General features: G+C 38.2%; 1 protein-coding gene across 1 annotated transcript in view; it reads left to right on the forward strand.

The window, feature by feature from the left end:
• The window catches only part of LOC105499088 (collagen alpha-1(XXVII) chain B-like), a 252,065-nt gene that overhangs the window by 57,327 nt on the left and 188,706 nt on the right, over nt 1–6,032 (forward strand). The window contains exons 42-44 of the mRNA XM_071099387.1: nt 2,600–2,624; nt 4,408–4,513; nt 5,235–5,349. The gene's annotated coding sequence lies outside the window, so the exon portion shown is untranslated. The remainder of the gene's footprint in view (nt 1–2,599; nt 2,625–4,407; nt 4,514–5,234; nt 5,350–6,032) is intronic.

Raw genomic sequence — 6,032 nt, forward strand, 5'->3', positions numbered from 1 at the left:
GAAGAGAGCAGAAGTGGCTATTCTGACATCAGAATAAAGAGACTTTAAGATAAAGTATTGCTAGAGAGGAAGGAGGTAGTATTTAATGTAGAAGGGTTAATTAATAAGGAATATGTAACAATTACCATATCGGCACTAACAACACTGCCCAAAGTTACATACACTGAAAACTCACATGATTGAGGGGATCAGTAGGCAGTTCAACAATAATAACTTTTGTTCATAGCCTCTTCTTAATCACTGATAAGTCAATTAGGTAGAGCATCATTGAGGTTAGAAGATACTTCAGCAATGTTATCAACCAGTTTGACCTGAGAGAGAGAGGGGGAGAGAGAGGGGGAGAGAGAGAGAGAGAGATAGAGAAAACTCCACCCAACAACAGAAATACAAATTGTTTTCAAGCATACCTGGAACATTCGCCAGGGTAGAGTATGTGTTAGGCTATAAAACTGTACTCAATAAATTCGAGATTGAAACCATGTAGAGGATGTTGTGTGACCATAGAGGAATTAAACTAGAAGTCAACACAAATACATTTGGAGGTCACAAAATATTTGGAAATTAACACACTTTACAGAGCCCATTGGTAAAAAATCTGTAAAAAGAAACTAGAAAGTCCAGGGGTGGTGGCTCACATCTGTAATTCCAGCACTTTGGGAGGCCTCGGTGGGCACATCACTTGAGGCCAGGAGTTGAAGACCAACCTGGGCAATATGGCAAAACCCCATCTCTACAAGAAATACAAAAAATGAGTTGAGCATGGTGGTGCGTGCCTGTAGTACCAGCTACTCGGGAGGCTGAGGTAGGAGAATCACTCGAGACCAGCAGGTAGGAGCTGCATTGAACCAAGATTGTGCCACTGCACTCCAGTCTGGGTGACAAAATGAGACCCTGTCTAAAAAATAAAAATAAAAAATAAAAAGAATCTAGAAAACATCTTGCATAGAATGTGATACAACTAAAGACATGCTTAGAGGGATATTTATAGTTTTAAATAACTGTATCAGAAAAAAGGGAAGATAAATAAATGATATAAGCTTCCACCTTAAACAAGAAAAAGACTAAACTAGAAGATGAAATTCAAAGCAAACAGAAGGAAGTAAGCAGTAGGGATTTGAGCAAAAATTGATGACATAAAAAAACAGACAAATTACAGAGAAAAATTTGTGAAACCAAAAGTTGGGTTTGTGCAGAGATTTGTGAAATTGACAGTCCTTTAGCTTGACTGACACAGATCATTAGAATTAGGAATGATGGAGAGGATATCACTACTGACCCTATAGATTGGATCAGGAATGTTGCTGTTTGCTGCATTGTACTTTCTTGAGGGGAGAGCTATGAAGGAAAACAAAATTCTCATTGCACTTACAACTTAACAACACAGCGTTGACATTTTGATTCTCATTGGCTTCATTGCTCATATCTGTGAGGTTTCCAGAAGATCCCATAGCAATATCATTCATTCCAAATTTATCTGTGGGCTACTCAGGGAACACTGTCTGTGGGTTAGCCCTGCTCTGCAAGGAGCAGTAAAAATAAATATATATATATATATATATATATATATATATATATATATTGTTTTTGAGACTTAGTCTTGCTCTATTGCGCAGACTGGAGTGTAGTGGCGCGATGTTGGCTCACTGCAACCTCTGCCTCCAGGGTTCAAGCGATTCTCCTGCCTCAGCCTCCCGAGTAGCTGGGATTACAGGCATGTGCCACCACACACTACTAATTTTCGTGTTTTTTTAGAGATAGGGTTTCACCACGTGGGCCAGGCTGGTCTCAAACTCCTGACCTCAGGTGATCTGCCCTTGGCCTCCCAAAGTGCTGGGATTACTGGCATGAGCCACTGTGCCTGGCAACTGTTTGTAGCCAGTGGGGAATTGTTTTAATTTTGGGAAGCCTCTTGTAATCAAATCATGTATCAACATTAATCACATGGTAAGTGCTCCATGGTTTTCATTCCTAAAGATTCTAGGATGTTTGACATTTCTCTGCTTAGCTTATAGCAGAAAGGTATTGGGTATCAAGAATGTTTGAACAGTTGCTCCTTTTTGGGAATGAAGATGATATTGGGCTAGAATTGAGATGTATGATTGAGAGAATGTCCCTGAGGCCTGAGCAGTGTGCCCTTTTGGGTATGGACATTGGAAGAACGTAGTGAATTCTTATAATTTTATGTTGCCTTGGCATCCATCTTGAATATAAGTTTAACTTTCTTATACTAGAAGCAAGGCTTACTCACCTTTGCATAGTTTCCAGTTCTACACTTCCTCCTCGTTCCTCAGTGTGGTTGGTCCAGGTAGCTGCCTTATCCAACTGCCTCCTTTGGACCACTTCACCATGGGACAGCTTGATGCAATCTACCTGACAAGCCCCTTGAACCCCACACCCCTTATGGAGCCAGTGTCCACCTCCCAGTCACAGTGTGACCCCAGGGAACTCATGCCTGCTTGCTTTAGACCCACCACTTAGAAGTCTCCATAGCAAACCTGTTTGAATAGTACCCTTGACCCAGTAAGGGCATTGGCCCATGTGTGTCTCTCTTTCTCTCTCCGTCTCTCTCACTCCCTGACCTCTGCATGTGGACTCCCAGGCATGCCATGTACCCCTCAGGACCTGTAAGTAATACTATCTTTATTTTTGTCTTATATCTCTTCTAATCATTGAAAGGGCGCTCTCTACCTTGAAGATACTATATTAAATAAAATGAGAACTTGACCCTAACATAGTTAGTGACAGGCTGAAACACGCTGATTGCACTCTTTATCTATTTAGTGATTTTTCTCAAGTTACTGCACACCATGTATTATCAACATAATTGATATTATAGAGTGGAATTATAAAACACTTTTGCCACAGAAAGTTCTATTGGTCACAGATTCTAGAGCTACTACATGTATGCTATTCTGTGATAAAAGATGTAGATGTGATAAAAGCATTTATAAAATATAAAAACATTTATAAAATATCTGTCTTAGAAATGTTAGCTAAAATTAGTTTGGGAAAAGTATGTTTGAAAATAGAATTGTAAGCTACCACATTTTGATAAATATTTCTAAATTTGTTTATTAACTTATCAGGAGACAACAGAGTGAAGTAAAGAAAACAGTAGCCTTGTATCAGTATGTTTTTATTCGGAAGACAAATGCATGTTTTAACTATTGTATGTTTTTGGCTTAACTTTTTTTGTAAAGTTAAAACTTTACACTTTTACATGAATCTGGAATTTCAAGATGTCTTAAAGGTTGACAGGGACAGGACAATTGAAAACCTGTAAATATATTTGGTAAAATTTATGATGCATTATTTTGCAGATGGCTTCAGAGAGTATTAGCACATCTGTTTGAGATGTGCACAGTTTTACATTTGTCCCTTAGGTAATCAACAAGGCTGAGATCAGTAAATCACATGTAAGCCACTGTATAGTTATATGGCTATTCTGAATAGAGATATATCATTTTATCATATCTAGACTTTCTAGTTATATTAATGCTGTTGAAAATGATTTTGTATTACATGCTTTCTTCCAAATCATAGATCAAGATATTTTATTTATGTATGTCTTTTTAATGAAGAGTGGTTATAGGATAGTCCTGATTATTGCACATAAACATTGCCTTTCACTAGATTATTGTTTGGGGGCAAATTTTAGACTATTGTTTTAAAAAAGAGTAGCTTAGTTTAATCCACCCTTTCCAGATATTTAGAAATTATTGAAATGTATTGTTTTGTAAAGATAGTCTTAAAAAAATTGTTGAGCTAGAAACATGTCCCTCACCAGTGGAATCCTTAGAAGATTTCCTTGGGCTTCACTGGGTGGTAATAGACCATGATCATATTGCTCTGTATATAATGGTGTAAATTTTGTTTTGTAACACTTAGTCTTAATAGATTGGGAATATTTTATCTTACTAATGTAGTCATTAGCTGGCCACTCTCTGTGTCCATTGGACCTTACAGAGTAAAGGGAGGGCAGTGCGTATTTGAAGCCTGTGTACGTGACACACAAAGGGCTTAGCAACATCCGTGTTTTCCCAGCACAGGATACCCATACTTCCTGAATGTTTCATTGTTAAATTAGATTGTGTGTGTGTGTGTGTGTGTGTGTGTGTGCGCGTGTGTGTGTGTGTGCGTGTGTGGTTTATATGAACATACAGATGTGTGTATTTTAGGTGCATTTTTTTTTTCTTTTTTTCTTTTATGTCAAGTGATGATAGAGCCTAGAAGGGAAGCGAAACTGTCCATGCCCTTGCCTTAACTTTCAAATCTGATAAAAACAACATTTATAAAATATCTGTCTTAGAAATATTAGCTAAAATTATATTGGGGAAAGTATGTTTGAAAATAGAATTGTAAGCCACTACATCGTGATATTACTAAATGTGTTTATTGACTTGTCAGGAAGCAAGAAAATGAATTAAAGAAAACTCCAGAGAATGAGCTGACAACTTACTCCCTGGTCAGTGGCTCTCCATGCCTACCTGTGGTTTCTTGGACACCCTTGCAGGTATGTGGGCAGGGAACTGCACATTCATAGGAAACAGGCCTAGGATGGAAGGAGTTGATAGATACTGCTCTTCTTGAGTTTGATGACATTTGGTTCCAGTTAAATAGCATGAAAACCCATCTGATAGCCAGCTGAGGGTGGATACCGTTCTGGGGAATTAAAGGCGAGTGGTCACAACAGGTCTTCCTCGGCAATCCGAGCCCAAAACTGAATCTGCCTCCATAAGACCATTATGTTTCAGCTCTTTATTTGTATGATTGATTCATCCAGTGGACTTTTAATTTCTTATGTCCAGATATTTTTTCAGTTCATTTTTTGTGATACAAGCACCTTGTGGATTGCCTGTCATAGAACAGGTTCTCAATAAACTTTTATTGATAAAAAGATATATAAGTAGATTGTCTTGGTAATTTTGTGAGTAACCTGACCAACTAAGCAGTAGAAAACAAATGATTTTAAAACAGAAAGAGACATAACTTTCAGTGGGGTTCAGGTGATCTAGTCGGGTCTGGAAATGCGCAAGAGAGAAGGTCCCTGATGCAGTGTGCTGACATTGAAATGTGTAGTTATGGACTAGATGGTTATGGTTTCAGAAGTATGTTAATTAAATTAAATCAATATAAAAGAGTAGCAGAGAAGGAATTTCCAGATTCCAGCTGCACTGCTTGTTTCATTGGAAGTGGTGTTTCTCTCTTTTTCTTTCTTTTTTTTTTCACCTCAGAAGATGACTTCCTGGGAACTCTTCTGAGAGTGAATGTTATCAGCAAATTCCCGAAACAACACCCCTTAGACAAAAAGCCTCCTCACCTATGCATTGCCTAGGCCACCCACTAAAGGTAAGGTGTTAGTTAAAATAGTCCTTGCTTTCTAGGAGAAGCCATGTCTTAGTAGAAATTGAGCTGTTAAGTTTCTGAATGTTGATGATGTTTGATTACATTCTAATTGATTCTGAGATTGCATAATATGTTAAGAGATGCAGCTTTTCTTAATATACCTTCGTGGCTTTTCTACATCTCAGTACATTTACTGTTAATATGAAGGATTTCCTTAACTTCTGTCATCTAATAAACTCAACTCCTTCAAGGCTTGATCCATTGTAATGCTAGAAAATTGTTGTACAAAGGAAACACAGTAGCTTCTCCATAACTGTTAGACTGGAAGGTTGACAAACTGGTCTGAAGTAACTGATCAAACAAGTGAATGACCTAGAGCTTTAAGAAACCAGAGAGGAAGAGAGAGACATGAAACCCGAGGTTGTTGATGGCTATTACTTTTTAGACCAGCAAAAGGAGAAAAAGCAGCATCAGTATCTGGCATCCTTGACATCAGGAAGTTTTAATGTCATTGTTTTGGCCTCATCACGGACTCAGGTGCTAGAAATGAGGTTTTCTCTGTGTACTGTGGGTATATTTGTTCTAGCACAAGTAGGGGGAAGATTAAAGAGGAATTTCATACCCCCATGACTCTTTAGGAAATGTGTTTCTCACCTTTGCCACTTTTCCCCACTGTGTCCTTGCAG

Source organism: Macaca nemestrina, chromosome 7 (assembly GCF_043159975.1).
Source record: "Macaca nemestrina isolate mMacNem1 chromosome 7, mMacNem.hap1, whole genome shotgun sequence".
Taxonomy (NCBI): domain Eukaryota; kingdom Metazoa; phylum Chordata; class Mammalia; order Primates; family Cercopithecidae; genus Macaca; species Macaca nemestrina.